This window comes from Notamacropus eugenii, chromosome 4 (genome assembly GCF_028372415.1).
Source record: "Notamacropus eugenii isolate mMacEug1 chromosome 4, mMacEug1.pri_v2, whole genome shotgun sequence".
NCBI classification, from domain to species: domain Eukaryota; kingdom Metazoa; phylum Chordata; class Mammalia; order Diprotodontia; family Macropodidae; genus Notamacropus; species Notamacropus eugenii.
In genome coordinates, this window is record NC_092875.1 from 95,288,057 (window position 1) to 95,309,162 (window position 21,106).

The window sequence follows — 21,106 nt, forward strand, 5'->3', positions numbered from 1 at the left end:
AGCTGAATTGAATTGAAAGAGATGTATTAGAAAGACTTGCAGTTAATACAGGTGTATGATATAGAAAAAAGTTCTGAATGGTGGTGAGTATTGAAAGGAAGGGATGAATCTAGGACATATTATATAAAAAATAATATAGTTCCTTCAACATAGTTACATTTAGGTGTTATGTCATTTGTTCTATAGACATTAAGTATTGGCATCAGTTTGTTGTTTCTGGTACCTTTAAGCATAATGTAGTTTCCATTTTATCTTTTAATCATATATTTTTATTATTCCCAATTTTGATACAATTGCTACTGCTGTTTCTTTTTTTAAAGTTTACTTGAAATATAATCTGTTATTTTCCAGCTCTAATTTTTTCTCTCTGTAGATCTTTGTTTTAAGTGTGTTTCTAGTAAACAGCATGTTGTTGGATTTTATTTTCTAATCCTTTTCTATTTTATAAGTGACTGCATCTCCATTTGTGTTCATAGTCAGAATTATTAATTACATTTTACCTCCATCCTGTCCTCTTAAATTTTCCCTATTCCTTTCCCTCTCAAAAGAAGAAGATAGTGAGAGATAGTGTGTTCAGTCCTACTAAGTAATCTGTTTTCCCTTCACTGTCCCTCTTTTTTTACCCTTGTTCTCTGACCGTGGTCACAGGTTTTTTACCCCCCTTTTTTTTTTTTTTAACATTTTTCCCATTCATGATCCGCCCTCCAAAGTTGGAGTTTATTTTGCTTTTATTAATTTTTCCCTTATTGTACCCTCTTTTTAAAATCCTTTTCTCCTATTTCCTGTTCTTGTCTGTTAGCCCGTTGAATTTTACTTTTATTTATACCAGACTCTTGGTTTCTGTGTTCAGCTATCCTTTGTCCAGTACAGATGAAATTGAGGTTCAGAAGCCTTTCCTGGTTGTCTCTTTTCCCTTATTGTTGGTACTTTCCCTCTGAAGTGTATTGTTCCTATAAGGAAGGAATAAGAAAGCTAGAAAGCATTAGGGGCATGGCTCAGTGTACTCCATTAACCCATCACATTGGCTTAAAAACAAAACCAAACAAAACATGAGTTTCTTATGGAAAGGCAGTGTGGAATGATGGATATTATGTTTCAAATATAGTATGAACCCAAGCCTTCCTAATTCCAAGGTCAAGCCTTCTATTCACAGCATAAACTTGACTGCTGAGACTTCCCAGCAACCATCTAAGACTGTAATAGACTAGTGTCTAATCTGCATTGGCAAAGGGAGTTTACGCATTTGGCAGTATTCACTACTTCAAAAAAGATCCTAGATTCTCATTCTTCTTACCAAAAATTCTTCTGGTGAATCTGGGAGTCATAGAATATTAACTTCTCTGAGGAAACACAATTTTGGGTGACCCAGAGGGCAATGGAGAAATGTATGATAGGTGTAAATAGACTGTAGCAGATTACCAATGAGGACTTATGTGCAAGAAGTGGCATAAAAGATATTGCTGAAAAATACATGATTGGAAAAGGTTAGACATGTGAAAATTATGGATAATAGATGACTAGCCCGAGTCTTCTACTGGTATTCATGAAATGTAAAAAGAACTTAAGGAAGACTTTGAATGTATTAAGGAGATCTTAGGAAGATTTATCGTAGGACTTTATTTTATTTGTATTTATTGTAGGCTGATTATTGTCCTTCATTTTCAAAGAAGATCAAAATGATATCACTGTTAGAGTCAAGTTTTAGTGTGTCTGGCTGATCAGACCAGTACGAGATTGGAATGCTGTACCTGACCTGTGGTCAAATAGTACATGTGAACATTTGAGGTGGATTCTCTAAGTTTGTGCATCTTGTGTTTCTCTTGAGCTATTTCACTTCTGCTTTACTCATAGAACACACCACCTTCTCTGATGTGGGCACGCCATGCTGAGCAGTCCTGTGCCATTGTCTCCCATATCACATAATCAATTCCACAGGTCTTAACAGAGACCTTGAGAGTGTCCCTGTATCGCTTCTTCTGACTGCTATGTGAATGCTTGCCCTGTGTGAGTTCTCCGTAAAATATTCTTTTTGGCATGTGTATGTTTTGCATTTGTACAACGTGGCCAGCTCACTGGACTGGATTTCTCTGAAGCAGAATTTGAATGCTTGGCAGTTTAGTTTGAGAAAGGACCTCAATGTTTGGTATCTTATCCTGCCAGGTGATCTTCAGAGTCTTCTTAAGACAATTCAAATGGAAGTGATTCAGTTTCCTAGCATGGTGATGGTTAACTATCCAGGTTTCACATGCATACAACAATGAGGTCAGCACAGTGGCTCTGTAGACCTTCAGTTTGGTAGTCAGTCTCTTCTCTCCCACACTTTCCTTCAGAGTCTCCCAAGCATTGAGCTAGCTCTGGCAATGCATGCATCTACCTCATTATCAATGTGTACATCCCTGGAAAGTACACTACCAAGGTAAGTGAACTTATCCACAGCATTTAAAACTTCTTCATTTGCTGTAACCAATGGTTCCACGTATGGATGGTGTGATGGTGGTTGATGGAGCACCTGTGTTTTCTCGGTGTTGTTAGGCCAAAATTAGCACAAACAGAAGACAATCAATCTGTACTTTGTTGCATCTCAGCTTCAGAAGTTGCTATGATTGAACAATCATCTGCAAACAGAAAATCATGCACTTAACACTCCCTTCTACTTTGGTCTTGGCTTGTAACCTTTTCAAGTTGAAGAATTTACCATCACTGTGGTAGCTGACCTTGATGCCATGTTTATTCTCATTGAAAGGGCATCACATAGGATGAGAAGATGTGAATAGATCATAAAAGGTACATAAAAACTTATTGAAGTCTTCCTGTTAAAAAAATAAAAACACCCCAAGTATCATTCTAAATTGCCTCTCTTTTTCACAACAGATTCATAGAAAAATCCATCTGTGTTCATTGCTTCCACTTTTTTGCACACTTTCCAATCTCTGCTTTCTGTTCTTATTATTCAGCTGAAACTTTCTTCACTTACTACTGATTTCTTAATTGCAAATTGAATGGTCTTTGCTTAGTTTTCATCCCTTTTTTGACATCCCTGCAATATTCTATATTATTGACCATCTTCTCCTCTTGGATATCCTTTTTTGTGTGGGTTTTCTTGTCACTGATTTTTCTTGGTTTTCCTCCTGCATATCTAGCCACTTTTTAGACTCTTTTGCTGGAGAGCAAAATATTGGTGGATACATTTCCTAACTGATCTCCTTGTTTCTAGTATCTTCTCTAATCCTCTTTGCCACCACAAACAGATATTCTGAAAATGCAAGTCTGATCATGTCACTGCCCTCTTCAAGAAGCAACAGTGTCTCCTTATTCTCTTTGGCATTTTTTTCATCATTATTACTATTATTATTTTAAATCTTCAAAAAACTATCTTCTCTCCCTCCCAGTTCTTTCCTTCTGTTCCATTGAGAACAAAAGGAAAACAAAATGCCTATTACAGACGTGTAGCCAAACAAAACACATTTCCTTATTGGCCTTGTCCAAGAAAATATGTCTCATTCTGTATGTACTCTGAGTTATTCCTGGAGGTGGCTAGCCATGTTTCTTTATCATTAAGCCTTTGAAGTTGTGGTTGGTGATTATGCTGATCAGAGTTCCTAATTCTTTCAGAGTTGCTTGTCTTTTTCATATTTTTGTCATTGTTTAAATTGTTCACCTGGTTCTGTTCACCTGACTGCATTTAAGTCATCCTAGATTTTTCTGAGGCCATCCCTTTCATCATTTCCTACGTAATTTTTCATAATAGTATTCCACAGTGTACCACAACTTCTTCGGCTATTCCACAATTCATGAGCATCTCCCATTATTTGCCATCTCCAAAAGAGCTATAAATACTTTTGTACATTTTTTCGTACATTTGTATATTTTTGTAGAGTTTGTTTTGCACTAATCCTTTCTTTAATCTATATCTAATTGATCCCTTTCCCTCCTCCCACTCCCCTTACTATTTTTTTTCCTCCCTCTCCCTATTTCCTTTTTGAGTGAGATGTATTTCTTTATCCAACTCTTTGTGTGTATATGTGTTTGTATTCCTTCTTTTAACCAGTTCTCTCCAGTCCTTCCTCTTTGTATAGAGGTCTGCGTATGTGAGATAATTTCCCCTAATTTACTTTACTTTTTCTTCCCCCCTCCTCTTCCAAATGTATTCCTTTTCTGCTCTCTATCCATTCTTTTGTGAAGATGGGCAAGATATAATAGAGTCATTCTTACACCTTCAGTCTAGCTGGAGTACCTCTTTGACCCCTGAAGATGATAGTGTTCAGTGGGTACATGCATTACCTCTTCATATTAGAATGTAAGTAGTTGACCTTTGTTTAGTGCTTTATCATTGTTTGTGTTTACCTTTTTATGTTTCTCTTAACTCCTGTCTTTGATCTTCAAAGTATCTACACAGATCTGGTCTTTTTTTCCAGGGATGCTTGAAAGTTATCTCTTTCCTTAAAAATCCATTTTTTTCCCTTGTAAGATTATATTCAGTTTTACTGGGTAACTTAATGTTGGAAATAAGCTTATAACCTTTGCCTTCTGTAATATTGTATTTTAGCCTCATCACTCTTTTATAGCAGTTTCTGCTGAATTGCATTTGATCCTGGCTGTGATCTTCAGTATTGAGATTTTTTCTTTCTGACTGATTTTTACTTGGACCTGGTAGCTCTAGATTTTGGCCACTATGTTTCTGTTTCATTTTTTCTTCCTTTTTTTTCCTTCCTTCCTTCCTTCCTTCCTTCCTTCCTTCCTTCCTTCCTTCCTTCCTTCCTTTCTTCCTTCCTTCTTTTCCTTTTTTTCTTTCTTTCTGTGACTGATAGATTCTTTCCATTTCTACTTTTTCCTCCAGTTCTAAGGGATCTGGATAGTTTTAAGATTTCTTGACATAGGATGTTTAGGCTCCTGTTGAGGTTATGACATTCAGTAGCCCAATGATTCTTAATTTTTTTTCCTCAATCTGTTTTCCAAGTCAGTAATTTTTTGCTAGGAGACAATACTTTATATTTTCTTCTATTTTTCAGTCTTTTCACTTTGTTTTAGTATTTTTTGATATTCATGAAATCATTGGCTTTTATTTATTCTATTCTGATTTTCAGGTATTTTTTTTGCTTGGGCAAGGTTTCCTACCTCTTGTACCAAAGCTTTTAAATCCATTTTCAATTCTTTCTTCCTTAACTTCCATTTCTTTTTCAACATTTTTCTCTAGAGTTCTCATTTCATTGACAAAAAAATTTTTAGCTTTTAAAAATTCTTGCTTCTTATATTCTTCCTCTTATAGGAATCCTAGCTGAATTTGTGTTCCTGCTGTGTTTTTCCCTCCCCGCAAGCCTTAGAGTTTTGAAGTCATTCTTTTTTTCTGGGTTTGTTTTGAGCTTCCCCGCCACTATAATTGCTTTGTAGGGTGGGATTCTTTTTGTGTATTTTTTCCAAACTTCTTCCTGATTTTGGTCTTCATATTAAGGGTAGGCTGTGGCATACTTCTGTGGGGAATATCTTGTCTTGTCCTGTTGCTGCTTTCTTGGGGATATTGAACATTGTTTTGTTCCAGGATCTCAGGGACACCTCAGGCTCAGGACCTGCAACTTTTCAGTGTTTCCAAAATGGTATGAACCAGGGTAAAGTCAAATTGCTGTCCCCACCCCTGGTCTGAGCTTTGCAAATTCCTGACCTGGGTTTGGGTTTGAACAACAATAGACTGCTGCTGAACTCTGCCAACACTAGCCATCTAGGAAACTTGGTTCAGAGTGGCAGAACTTCAGACCTTTCTTTGGTGTGGGATTCCTGCCTTCGTTATTTCTCTGTAGGCTCCATACTAGAAGACAGATAGCTAGAGCCTGGAATAGGGACATTATCTGAGCCATGTCTGTGCTGTTTCCTTCTGAACCTGCTCCTCTCTCAGTACACAGCCCAGGGCCTTGCACTACTCCCTGTGCAGGAGCATGTCCTCTTGTCACTCTTTCAAGGTTCTGTGACCTGGAACTGGACAGTGGGTGACAAAACTTCCATTTGACACCTGTTCCTGTTGAGGTGCTTGCGGATGGGGAAAGGACCTCTTTCTGTCTTGGTGCACATAGTTGCTTCCCCCAGCTGTTCCTGGATAGACATGTCTCCAGAGTCTGAACGGAAACCTCTCTGCCTATCTCCCTGTGCCTACTTGAGCTAGAAAATTGACATCACGATGGTTTCTCATTGAATTTCCACATCACAGTTCAGTCAGGTGTGTTGTCTACATCTTTTTGGAGCAGTTGTAGGGGAAACTTGCTGTCCTGCTTCCTGATGCCTCTGACTGGCGTGGGAAGCTCTTTACAATCTGGTCCCAACCTTTCTTGCAAGTCTGATAATATTACAGCTCTACAGACACTTTATATTTAGGCCAGACCCAGTGGCCTATTTGATGTTCCCTGCACAAAATATTCTTCTGCAATTCAGGTCGGTTTTCTTTTTATTTTATCCCCATTGCCTAGCACAGTCATACCCTCAATATTTATTGAGTTGAATTTTTCCCCTACTTATTTGCTATGCTTTTCTGTCTCCTTTTCTATATCATCCTGTGTGAAGGTTGTGTCCTGGATCCATTTCTCTCCATATACTTTTCCTCGCCATGATCTCTTTAGTTCCCATGGTTTAAGTTATCATTACCCTGCAGATGATGCTCAGGTCTAGGTATTCATCCCTAGCCTCTCTTTTAAGCTCTTATCTTACATCACTATTTATTGGATGTTTCCAATTGAATGTCTTGTGTGTTTCTTAAATTGAACATATCTAAAATGGAGCTCATTATGTTTTCCTGGCTGGTGGTGCAGTGGGTAGAGTACTGGACCTGGAGTAAGGAAGACCTGAATTAAATTCAGCCTCAGACATTTACAGGCTGTGTGATCCTGGGCAAGTCACTTAACCTGTTTGCCTCAGTTTCCTCAAATGTAAAATGAGAATAATAATAGCACCTACTTCCCAGGTTGTTGTGAAGATCAAATGAGATAATTTGTGAAAAGTGCATAGTACAGTGCTTGACACATAGTAGGTGTTATGTAAATGCTTATGCCTTTCCCTTATTCACTCCTCTACCTTTCCTTTAAATCCATCTTCCTGTTTCTGTTAAGGCTATCCTATGCCAAGCCTTGCTGATTCTGTCTCCACCATCTCTCAGATTCATTACCGTCACTTCATTCACATGGCTGCTACCCTGATTTTGGCCTTTATTTCTTTGGCCTGAACTATTACAATAGCCTCTTAATCAACCTCTTCCCCCCATCCCCCTCCTCTTCTCCATTCCATCCTCTATGCAGCTGCTAAAGTTATGCTCATAAATCATAGATTTGACAGTGTCACTCCCTTGCCCAGGAAACTCTTTTTCCCCTCTAGTCCCTCTAGGATAAAACTTGTCTGGCATCTAAAACACTTCATTATCTGGTTCCAGTCTACTTTTCTAGGCATGTTCCACATAACTTCATTTTAACTCCTCTCCATTCCATCCAATGTGCTATACACAATATTCTGTTTCTTGTTTTTAGGCCTTTGAAAATAGGACAACCTCCATACCTAGAATGGAGTCACCTTTCATTCTCCTCAGCTTCTGTCAGAAACTATGTCTTACATTATGGTATTAACTGATTCTTCTGGTTATTGTAGCCTCTCCTCCAAGGTTATATTTTATTTATTTTTATATATTTTACATTTATTTTATATATATCCTTTCTTTCCAATAGAATGCAAGTTCCTAGAATGCTGGGACAATTTCTCTTTTGTCTCTGCAGCCTTCAAGACTTAGCAGAGAGTCAGGAATATTGTGTATACTTCACAAATGTTTGGATAAATGAATGAATTGGAACAGTTTGGGTCTTCAGAAGTTAAAAACTCACTTTATAACATTAAGCATAAGGTAGAAAACAAGATGAAGAATCCTTTGACTTTACTTGGCAATAACACTGTCATGGATAGAATAATGACTTGTTTTTTTTTTTACGAAAGCCAAATTCAAAGTTTTAAGCCAAAGCTTTTATCCAAAAATAAAAATTGAAATATACAGATTAATTTTTTTGTAGTAAATTCTTGTATTTGCTTTGGTTCTTTAAATTTTATGTAGTGTAATATAAAACTTCCTCAAGAAATCTTATTTATGGTAAACTTTAATACCCTTTCCTCATACTGTATAAATATTTTTAAAGGTAAATGATTCATGGAGTTTCAACCTAAAACTAGCTGTGAAAAAGATGAGTGGCAAAAAAAATGTTTTTCTGTATAAATTTTAATAAAACTAGTACTTTTTTCCTTTGGAAAAAATCTTTGGGGTCTCTTTAATTTCAATTGAGACCTTGGAAAGGGGAGCAAACTGCAATTCTGTTGCTTTAAAAACCAGACAAGACACTATTGGTTCATGGTTTATTTACTTTTTACTTAATTCAGAGTAGCTACTATTTCTAGCTTCTTCGAGGCTCTATTGATCTTCAGTATACATGTCAAATTGTTCATTATAAATTACCCCACCTCCTCATAAACTTTAGCCAGACTGGCCTTTCTGTTCCTCAAAGAAAGTATTTCATCATCAGCTCCATTCCTCTGTGGTTTCCAGTGCCTGAAATGTATTCCCACTGAGCCCTACGTTCTACAAGAAGACTTTTCCTGGAAATACCCCCCAACCCCAAAAGCACTAGTGCCCTATACGTCTAAACTGCCTTGTATTTGTTTTGTGTTTATTCTGTGCTTGTATGCACATGCTCACATGTATGAGAGGCATCCTAGCATAGTGGAGAGAGGTAGGCTTTTGCCAGTAGGCCTCCATTGAAGTTCAAGTCCCGACACGGAGGCTGTTTGACTCTGGGCAACTTATTTTATCCTCACTGCCCTCAGGCAACTGTGAGACTTTAAGTTGCAGAGAAAACGCTGATTTGCTTTGGTATAGGACCTTCCTCCATTCTTAGATAGGTGCATGTTTTCTCCCTGAAAAGTATGTAAGTTCCTTGAGATCAGGGGCTCTTTTGTTTTTGTATCCCCAGTATCTAGCACATATTACATACTTATTCAGTGCTTATTGATTGGTAACATGAAGTCCTTATTAAAATTTAAAGTCTGTATTTTCAATCCAGTAAAGCAAACATTCTTTAAACATGTCTTATAAAATAGATACTGGGAACAGAAAAACAAAAAACCAAATGATAACCTGCTTTGAGGGAACGTCCATTCTACTGGAGGGATCTCTCCTCTGTTTATAGGAACAATGCTTTGCAATTGATACTATTTAATTTTCATTAAACCAGCTATACAGCAGCAGACTAGAAGTAGATGGAGTGAATAATATGTAAATGTATAAGGGATGACGTAGTGAGTGATTTTTCTGCTTCTTTATATGGGAGGGACAATGTAACCTATCTGCTTATCATGACTGCTATACACAATTATGGTCTTCTAAAAATATGCCAAAATAAAGAAGTCTCTCTAATATCACTGTTAGAAGCCACCTGTTTAGCTGCTGAAATGTCAGACAGATAGATGAATTCAATTAAGCATTTTCCCCTTTTGTGTAGTCTGTACTTTACAGTTGCAAAGTGCTGGTGGCTTGCTCAACATCTGGGACAGAGACATTTGCTTTGGGGTTAGAGATGGGAGTATGGGTATTTGACTCATCACTTAACTCTATTTGCCTCAGTTTCCTTATCTGTAAAAAAAAATCAGCTTGAGAAGGAAATGACAAACCACTTCAGTCCTTTTGCCCAGAAAACCCCAAATGGGGTCATGAAGAATTGGACAGAATTGAAAAATGACTGAACAATAAAAGGCTGGTAGAACATTTGGATGAGGGTAATGGATGAATCTGTCTGGTAGCATCTGTGTGTAAAAACTAAAAAAGAAAAAGCCTATATACTGATATAGGCAAAATTAATTTTAGTCAAATAGAGGTATGTGTTTTTTTTCTTATTCTCAGCCCTTCCAAATTCTCTTGAGAATGCTTAAAGCTAATTTTTATTTTAATGAGGTAATGATGACCATATTAACTAGTCATTAGCCAGTTTTAAGGATTATGGATTTGTTAGATGATTCCCAAAGAGAAAGGGTAAGATAATTAAGAAAATATTAGTAATGGAAGGCATGAAGATCAGTGGTTAGTTTTGATATGTGTCAAGCATTTAAAATATTGAGAATAAAAATACTTTTTGTTAAAGGTGGTAGTCTAAATTGCTAAGAGATTTTTTTATTTCCTAGTATAGTTTAGTTTGTAAGTGCTACTAGATTATGTAAAAGCTTTTATGAGTTCATCTCATTTTCATGTTCATGGTTGAGATTGTTAATTGTATATTTCCCTCCTTCCTATTCTAGGTCTTTTCCCTCTCTTTACTTTCACTCTATTCCTTACAAATCTGAATATAATAAAAGAAAGTTTGCCTGTCATTTATGATCTGTAAGTGAAATGACCTGTTTCCACCCTTTTTCAGTGCTTCTCTTCCCTTTGTTGTTTCACATGTGACCCCAGGTTTTTATTCTTTCTTCTTTTCTTTTTGTGAGAAACTCAGTTGTGGGGATCACAGGACTTCCCAGGTAGGGTGAGGGAGCTAGCCTGGGATGACCTGTTGCTTCCTTGGTAGCGCCCCTAAGAAGATCCACGTGAGATGCCCCTTAGTACAACAAACCCCTTCTCACTGAAAGAACTCAGAAACAGAGTGCAGAGGAAAGCATTTATTAAGCTTCTCCTGAGAAAACAGGTGTGGTGCTCATTAGGAACACCCACACTGATACAGATACAGGAGTGAGGTTGCACAGTTCTGTCCCTCCTCCTAGAGTTAGGATGAATCAAATTCCTCGAATTCCTTTCCCTACATCCCCTGTGTATGTAGATTATGTAGGCATGGTCATGAGGGTACTTGTCACTGGGGTATGACCCCTCAGACTTGAACTGGTTTTTCCAGTTTAACCTTTCTAGTCCCCCTGGTCCATGATGGTCATTGTCTTAGTAAAATAAAATAAGCAAACTTCCCTGACGCCTGATTATTTCCCAGTAACTTTTATGGAAGCAAAACAAGATACCATAATGTCTCTTACGCTTTTGATTTTTCCCTCACATTCTTCTCTACAACATCTGACTTTCTTTTACTTATGACTATTCCCTTACTTATCCCATCCTCCCTTTTAAACCTTTCTCTCTTGCTGTCTTGTCCCTATTCCTTCTTATTTGAGTTCAATGCATTTCTGTATAGAGATCTTTGTTTATGTGTATGTTTATCTTCCTTTATCCAATTCAGATGAAAGTGAAGTTCATGGAATGTCCATTCTCTCTACCCTTTCTTCCACAATAACTGTTCATCATCTATATCTATATCTATCTATCTGTGTGTGTATATATATGTCTATGTATGTGTATATTTGTGCATACTTCTGCTATGTGATACTGATGTCTGTTTCCTTCTTTCTTGCCCAGCGTAGCCCCCTGTTCCTCCATTTGTTAGAGCCCATTAACATGGTACAAGACCATCCACAGACCCTCTTTCTTTATGACCCTTAAAGATATTTAAATTCTGAGAAGACATTTGTTTCTTATTTCTCTATTAGAATGAAGCTCCTCATTCCCATATATGCCCTTCTAGTTAAACAAATGTGTGTACCTTTTACTTTTTCTCTTGATTCTATTTCAGAATGTCTAGCCTTTTTACTGGGAATACTTAGAAATTCTCTACTTCATGAAAATTCTGTTTGTTCCTCTTACTATATTTAGTTTTTCTGTATACATTATTTTTGGTTATAAGCCTTTTTTTTTTTTTGCCTTTTGGAATTTCACATTCCAAGCTCTTATCTCCTTGGCACTTGCCAAATCTTGCATGATCTTTATTGTGCCCCCTTCACAGTTGAACTGTTTCTTTTTGGCTGCTTGCATTATTATTAACCTGGAAACTTTGAATTTTACATGTGATGTTCCTGGAAGTTTTCATTTTGAGATTCTTTTTTTGAAGGTGATCACTGCATTCTTTTTGCTCTTTGGTACTGAGAATTCTGGGAAGTTTCCCTTTGTAATTTTTTGAAAATGTGGTATCTAAGCTTTCTTTTTTGGGGGTGGTGGATATGCTTTTCAGATGGTCCAATAATTCATAGATTATATGTTTTTGACCTATTTTCCAGATTAATTGTTTTTGATATTATATTTCTTATGTTTTCTTCCTCAATTTTGTTATTCTGTTTTCATATTTCTTCTCCTATTTACTCATTTTCTGATTGGCTTATTTTAATTTTTTCGACATTTGGTTCTTGGATTTAGTTTTCCACTATCTGTTCTGAGATATCAGCTTTTCTGGGCCTTTCTTTCCTCACTAGCTTTTTGTATTTTGCGTTTTTGTATTTCCATTTTGTGTTTTTCCCCAATTAACTCTTATTGTCCTTGTGCATGAGGTGCTTTTTTCTGTGAAGTTTTAATTGAACTGTGAGGCATTTTCTTCCTTGAGATTTAGCCCCTTGTCACATCTTAATATTTCTTCACTGTATTTGGTGTTTTCCTTGGTGTACTCATCATGGTCACCTTAGTGTCTAGGTTGTGGGGAGAGAGCCTGGATGCTGGCCATGTTTTGGTCAGTCTCTACTCCTAAAATCAATGAACTGGGCAGGCCTTGCAGAGTCTTGACTGTCATGGTGAAGACTAGGCCCCTCCTTCAAGAAACTCTTGGACTGTTCAGGGTATGAACTCTGAGAGACTACTGCTTTTGTTCTCCAATCAGGGCTTCCTCTTGCCAAACACTCAACTCCTGGGCTGCCCCTGGTATTAGGTTTTGCTCAAGACCCTTTCCACCTCCTTCTGGTGTGTGCTAGTGCATGCCCCACTTCTGTTTTCCGGGACTGGTCTTTGCCTAGGGCTCCCTTCTCCTGTGGGTCCTGCTGGGTGCTGGACCTCTCCAGTTGTCTTGGGACTGCTTACCCTGACCTTTTGATCTGCTCCTGCTTTTCTGCTTTAAGGTATCTATAGGAATTCTGGTGTTTGTATATTTCCTGGTCAGGGTGGACAAATCTACAAATGATTCTCCTTATTTTGACAAATTATTGATGCAATTTTAAGTTTTTTCGAGGTGTTTGTAGGGCCATCTGGGTTTCTCTAGGTCCTAGCAAGACAATCTGTTTGCCTAATCCTCTATAACATCATAATAAACCTTTCTATCTCTCTTTCACATGTGAAATTCAAGTTATCTTTACTCCTTTGGATATAAAACCTCTGACTCTTGTAGAGTGTCTCTTCTTCAGCAGTGTTTGTGATATAAATTTATAAATGTGTGGTCTTAAGCATGATCATTTGAGTTCATTATTGGGCTGAGGGTGTGGTTTTTTTTTTAAACTTTATTGTGTTGCTTGCTCTGAAGGTTAAGGCCCAGTAGAATACAAGTATTTGAGAATATTAATGATACCTAACTACTGACTGTTCAGGCGATGTTTCACCCAGGACTTCTTGGCATAGCTTCAGAATGCTCCTGTGAATATCTGAAGAACCTTGTTACGTATTCCTCCCCCCACAAAAGAGAAGACTTTTGTGGGATGTTGGACCAGGAGGATATTTGAGGTTTTGAGATGTTTGAAGTGTAATGGGGTAAAAAGGATTACATTTTTAGTTTTCTTGGTTTCAAAGAGTGGGTTTCAGTCAGTGAGTAGAAGTTATATAGAGATATATTTAAAAGGATCATAGATTTAGAGATGGAAGTTACCTTAAAAAGGTTATCTCATTTAAACCCTTTCTATTGTAAAAGAGGAAACTTGAAGGAAAATTCCCCGTAGGAAAGTGCACTCGAGTTAGAAAGGCCCAAATACAGATAAAGCTTAATCAAGACATCAGGAGAGGGGAGCTCCTATGGAAGAGACTCTACTAAGAGTCCAACTCAGTATAAGAAATGTCATCTTAACAGTTAGTGCTGTCAGGAAATAAAAGAGTTGTCGTAGAAGACAGTGTACTCTATTTCATGAAGTATTGAAGCAGAGACTGAGCAAGTAATGGAACGAATTTATGCTTTAGGGTTTGGAGGTAGATTTGATGACCTCGAAAGTTCCTTTCAACTTTAAAATTTTAAGATTTTTATGAAATGGTGGTTATCTTTATCATTCTGGTAGAAGATACTTCTGTGGAGTCTTTCAGACCTAATCAGATTACCTTTCTTTACTTAAATGTGACTGGATCAAATTTATATATAGGAAAATCTCTATAAAGGAAATCTTAATATAGGAATATATAACAGAGTACAGGAAAATCTTAAGTGAAGTTAGCTTTCATATACTGGGTTTTTATCATATTTAAGATAGTTATAGAACTTTGCCTTTTTCTATAATAAACAACTTTCTAGTTTTATTCTTGTGCAGTAAAGATTACTACAAAAGTTGCTGAAATAGTAAAGATGCATAGAAATGTTTTTAACTTTATTGTATTGCTTGCTCTGAAGGTTAAGACATAGTAGAATGTGTTTTAAATAGTGCTCTTTCATTATTAATACTTTTAAGTCTTAGGAAACATTAAAATCCTAGTTTATTTTTACATGGATTCAGAAATTTATTGTGAGATTATTAAGGATACATATATATATAGTTTAAGTTAAATAAATGAGGGTTTACTATTTGTTTCATAATGTATTCTTCTTTTTAACTTCTCCCCCTTCTTTCCCTATGCATATAGGCATAGAAGGGATGAAGGTTTGAGTGTAAGAAAAAGTAATGGGTATCTATGGGTAACTTTTCCTCTAAAAGTATTAGTTTTATTAAGCCAATGAGTTAAGATGTAAGTGTTGGTGATTTTACTAATTAGAATAAGATAAAAAGCACAGTAAAATTTAAGTGTGTGATTACAACATTGATCATTATGGCTCTTCTTGTTTTAGGATTTATTGTGGCTTCTGCCAGATTTAGCAAAACACATTTACCCATCTGGCAGTGCAGAATTGTCTCGTCAGCTGAACCTAATGGACTTAGTGATGAATGTCTTTTGTTTGTAAAGCCTGACTTTGAGTGAAAGGAGACAAAAGAGGCTGGTTTTGCTGTAGATCATGATAGACTATGATGACACATGCAGCTGTATTGTTTTCTGTAATAAATCTTTGAAATATAAATATTAGCTAAATAGTGGGATATTAGGAATGGGAAGATCACATGAAAAATTATTGCATTGAAGAAATCATTGTGTAGAAATCTACATGGAAAAATTATACTGTGGTAAGTAAGAGGGTTACAATATTAACTTTGAGTAGTTTAACGCTTTTTTGAGAGATTTCACTCATTGTGGCATTATTTGGGGACAGGAATGTTTAATCACATTTAAAATAATACTTAAAATGGTGTTAACATATTTTTTTTCTTTTTTGATTATTCTCCATGTTAAATGAATTCATACTTGTTCTTTAAACTATTTGTGGCATATGTTTAATAACTGAGGGTGACTGTGTCCATATTGAGTGTTCAAAATTCCTCTTTGTAGACCTGTTTCATTGTCATAAAGAGGAAACCTGAATTTGATCATTCCTGTGTACTGAAAAGAGTTTTTGAAGTAGCTTTGCATCGGAACATTTAAGTAAGGCAATTAGTTACAAACTCTTTAAAATTTTGAAGTTTGCATGGTTTTATATGAATAAATTGTCAATTATTAATTTAAAATTTTAATTTCAGAGAGGATTATGAATACTTAAAATTACATCCAAAGCAAACTTTGCTTTTTCTTAAAATCTCAGAATAGCACAAAGGTATTATGATCTCAAAATATATAATAAAAGTCTGCTTTACAAAAGCATGAACATATTTCTCAGTCACTTATTTACATTTTAAAAACCTACATAATGTGATACTAGGTAGAAATTAGAAAATGCAAAGATTAGGTGTGAATACTATTTTAACAATCTCTGTCTTGCAGGTGTCCCATATTCATATGATCTTATCTGAAAGCTAAAGGAATCTATTTCAGAAATATTTGCTTGAGGATTAAAATTTAAGCTCATTCTGATGCCTAGTTCATATTTTTAATACTTTGTAGTTTTCTTGAGGTCATTTTTTACTTTTGGCTTTAGAGAAGTAGTGTACTTGAGTTAATATGTATGCTCTTAAGATCTTTATACTTTAAAAAAGCAAAATAAAACCTTAATGACCTAAAATTTCATAAATTATTTTCTGTGAAGAATTGTGTTGAACTAAGATTTAGAGTCAATGGATTCAGTTCATTTGAATCAGTAATTTACTATTATTTTAATTGATTTGAACAATTGCATATATAACATAAAGACTTATGCACAAATTTGTATGAATACTCGAACTTTTTCCTGTGTTCTTATTTTGTCAGATATATTATCAAATCTTTAAAATTTTACATAGAGCATTAAAGGCAAACCTCTTGGCTTAAACTGTGATCATTTTTTTGTGAAGCAAGCTAAAAGTTTGCCTCTCTTTCTCCACTACTTTAAAGATAGACACATTTAGAAGTTGGTGAATGTGGTCAGATTTTTATCACCTGAATTGTCTTTTCATTTTTCAGATGAGAGGTTTTGGATTTATAAAAATAGGAAATGAGAACCTTAATGCCTTTAAAATTAATCAAAAACCTTTTTGTGAATTTAAGAGCTGTGTGAAAAGTGATGACAATGTTGGACAAGAGCAGTTACTAAAATAAAAATTTATCCCAAGAGAAAAATGTCAACAGATTTTGTTTTCTTTCAGTCATGGCTTTTATAGCTGGTTAGGTTGTGTGAAACAGTGAAAAGAACAGTGGATTTGTTCTTTAATTACTTTTTACCATTGTCATTTCATTTTTCTACACAAGTTATAGCTGTGGGGCTTGATCTTTAAGCCTCTTCCACTTCTGGATCTTAATGGTCTTTTCCCCATTTGTCCAGTTGGCTATCTAGCACAGTGAAGGTGTGTGTGTAGGAGTAACTAAAGGAATACTGTTAATTTACCAAATATTTTCCTTCTTTGTCTTCTTTCTAAGACTTAGATAGGTGAAGATGTCCCATGGAATTTTGCTTATCATTCCTGCTTTCTAAGTGACTCCTAGGTGATTCCTATTTGGTGAAAATTTAATTTACTTTGCAAAGTTCAGTTAGAAAAACATAAAGGCTCTAGCAAGGATGTAGACAATTTACAATTGTTGATTTTGCCTTCTCTTCACTCTATTTTGAGAGAATTTGGGATAATCATAATGGAATGATGTGGCATTTGAAATTTCATAAGAAAATGTGGTCAGATTTCCCCCTTAGAATTCAGAACCATTTGTTTGACTATCATATTTATTCATTATAATGTTATATTTTTGTGCTCTGTACATGGGCCACACTAACTCTTCTTTGATAATGTGAATACATTCAATTCTATTGGAGTTAGAAATCCTGTTTAAAAAGTATCTGTTCATATAGTGTTCTAGCCAGTTAACTCTTGCATTTTTGATATAGTATGTACCCTAATCAACTGTATTTGAAAATTTGTCTGATATTAAATACTCATAATAGGCTTTGCCTCTCACCCCCCAAAATGTTATCGTTTCATCTTTTGCATGAAACTCTTCTTGATCCCCCTAACTGCTGATGCCCTCTTCAAACTACCTTGTGCTGACTACTTTATATGTGTTTGTATTTATTTACTTTGTATGTATTAACAGCAAGGTTAAATAATTTGCCTAGGGTTACACTGCTACTAATGTTGAAGCCAAGATTTTAACTGAGAATTTCTTAACTTAATGCTTTTCCACTGAACCAGGCTACATTACTGCATGAGAAAGTTAAATGTCTATGTACAAAACGTTGAAACACCCAATTGTTTGTTTTTATATATATGAAACATGGAGAAGATTGAGTTTTTCTCTTTCATTCAGATGTATTTACACTATGTAGTCAATTCAGAGTACATCATCTTATATGTTCTGAGTGTTCATCAGATGTTAGATAATCTAAAATACTGATAAAACTTTTATTGTTTCTTTATTATATTTTATTTGTTATGCCATTAAAACTAACTTTTCTTGTAAACTTTGGAAACTGTGGTTACAGAGGGGATTCTAGAATTACTTAGGCCTTTAACATGCTAATGGGCCATATGGGTCTGCCTCTCCCAGCCTACCTAGCTAGGTAGCATTGTATCCCTAGAAGTGGTAATGGAGGAAGAATAAAGCTGCTGTTCCTCCCTGCAATTTATTCCCTCTCCTTTTAATTGGTAGGTTAGGTCTCAGACTTCAAACCCTTTTTCCTGTGATATAAAAGGGAGATATGCTAATAGCTCAGATGCAGTATTTTCTGATTTATGGTTAAATTTTTAATGAGAGATAATATGTGTAGATGATAGTAATAAAAATAGATAACTGTCTCCCCAGCTTCAATTGCTCCTGTTCAAAACATACATTAATGATTTTAAGCATAGGTAAAAGACTACTACTTTAGAATTATCTGTTTCAATAAACTTTGATTCACATTTTTGTTTTCTTCTGCTCATTAGCTACATGTGTTGTGAATGATAGAATTATCAATTTAGAGCTGGAAGAAGCTTTAATGGTGATCTAGGTCATTCTTTTGACTTTATAGATGAGGAAACTGAGACCTAGTTGGACTTGTCTAAGGCTACATGGGTAGTAATTCAGTTAACAAACACCGATTAAACACATTTTTATGTGAGTCACTGTACTAATAAGTACAAATGCAAAAAACATACTATATTCTCAAGGAATACATATATATATGTATATATATATATTCTAATAAGGAATATATATTCTAAACTTGTAAATACCTATGTAGATAACTCCAAATCTAGCACTTTCTATTGTGCCAGAGTTTACTTGTGGAGGGATTTGAGGAAGAAATATAGGATTACAGGATTATAGATTTAAAGTAGGAAGTCCCATTAGAGTTCATCTCAACAAAAAAATCTTGGCTTTACAGAAGAGAAATTTGAAGCTCAGAGAGGTTAAATTATTTGTCCAGAGTGACACAGTAAGTGGAAGAGCCAAGTTTTGAATTCAAGTTCTTTGCCTCTAGATCAAGCCATCTTTCTTGTTGTTGTTGTATAGTCATTCATTTGTTTATGACTCTTCATGACCCTGTAGACCATTTATAGGGTTTTCTTGGCAAATATACTAGAGTGGTTTGCCATTTCCTTCTCCAGTATATTAAAGCAAACAGAGGTAAAGTGATTTGCCGAAGGTCACATAGCTAGTAAGTATCTGAGGCTATATTTGAAATTAGGTCTTCCTGACTCCAGGCCCAGCATTCTATCCACTGAGCCATCTATCTGCCTCAACAAAGAGTAGCATAAAAATGACTTTGTGACTGATTCTGTTGCAAGTCTTAGAGATGGTTCAAACTTGTTAAGAGCTGCTCTTTTTTTCTGTAAGGCCTACAAATCAGGGTCATGTGCTGAGTTTGACCCTTTTCCCTTTCTGACAAAATCCATGATGAGATCCAAGTTATGTTGAGCTTGAAATACCTATAGGATACATCAAGCAGCAGGCAATGCAGGCCTGGAGTTCAAGAGAAAATTGCCTGAGTATATAGATTTAAAAACCATGTACATAAAGATGGTGATTCAACCCCTGGGATCTGATGAGATCACTGAGAGAATTTTCAGAAAGAAGAGGGCCAAGGGTAGTACTTTGAAGAATACTTATAATTGGGGGTCTTTCAGAAACCTGAGAGTTGACTTTGGCTTCTTTGTGGTGCCTGTACATTAGCATTGCTCCAGGCTAAGTAGCTGTTTTCCTCCCTTCCTTTCCCTGGTAGGCCCAGAAATGATAGACACACAGCCCAAGAAATGTCAGTAGTGGTGGAGAAAGAGTTCTCAAACGTGGAGTTCTGAAATCTCTGTATCTGTATCTAGCCTGGAGTGGTACCGATTGTAGAAGCACTTCACAAGTGCACAGGTTCTCTTCTTTACCAAAACTCTCTCAGTGATTTCATCAACTTAACATTTCCAAACTGAGCTCATTATCTTTATCCTGACCACCCTCATTTAATCTATCCCTGTTCCCAGCTTCTGTTCTATTATGGGCACCATCATCCTTTGCAAGTTTAAAACTTTGACATCTTCCTTGACTTTTGTCTTAGTATCAGTGTCAGTTATTACTATTTCTTGTTGATTATATCATCACATCTTTCATATGCATCCTTTTTTCTCTATTCTCAAATTCTCAAGTCACATCTTGCTTGGATTATTGCAGTAGTCTCCGGATTAGCTGGCCTATCTCCTGTCTTTTCTTCTGTGTTTATCCTTCACATAACTGCTACATGAACATTTCCATAACACACTTCTGATCACATCTTCTCAATGGCTATCTGTTGCTTCTAGGATAAAATACAAAATCCTAAGCCTAGCAATTAAAGCCCTTCATAGTCAGTTCCCTCTTACATCTCCAGATTTATTCCATATCACTCCCTTCATACATTCTCTGTTCAAGTCAAATTGGCCTGCTAGCTGTTTATTGAGCACAACATTCTTTCATGCCAGTGTCTTTGGACCAGTAGTTTTTCCATAATATCAAGAACAATGTATTTATTTATTCTTCATTTGCTCCTAAGGACATACTTTTCAACTTCTTAAAAAATCATATTTTGAAATAATGTTTATCTGGAGGAGACCTTAGACAGATGACATCTTGCCAATCTCATTTTACATTATTAATTAAATTTTAGTTTTCAGCATTCACTTGCACAAGATTTTGAGTTCCAAATTTTCTCCCCATCTCTCCCCTCTCCCATCCCAAGACAGTGTGCATTCTGATTACCCCTTCCCCCAATCTGTCCTCCCTTGTATCACATCCTCCACTCTCTTATTCCCTTCCCCTCTATTTTCTTGTAGGGCAAGATATATTTCTATGTCCCGTTGCCTGTATGTCTTACTTCCTAGTTGCCTGTAAAAACAGCTTTTAACATTCATTTTTAAAACCTTGAATTCAATCTCATTTTACAAATGAAGAAACTAAAGCTGAGAAAAGTCAAGTGATTTGACCATGTTTACTTAGAGCAAGGATCAGAGCTGATCGTCTCATCTAGTGTTCCTTTCATCCACTGGACTGTGTGGTTTCATATTTATAATCTATTTTAATTAGATGACAGTAAGAAAACTTCCTTAATTTTCATCTTCATCTTTTGATTAATCAAGTCCCTTGCATTCTTTCTACAGAGACAGTTTTGCTTGCAAGTACCCTACTGTT

The 21,106-nt window shown here is 35.9% G+C and overlaps 1 protein-coding gene across 18 annotated transcripts in view; it reads left to right on the forward strand.

Moving 5' to 3' along the window:
* The window catches only part of PTK2 (protein tyrosine kinase 2), a 418,748-nt gene that overhangs the window by 62,431 nt on the left and 335,211 nt on the right, over positions 1 to 21,106 (forward strand). The gene's annotated exons all lie outside the window — the stretch shown is intronic.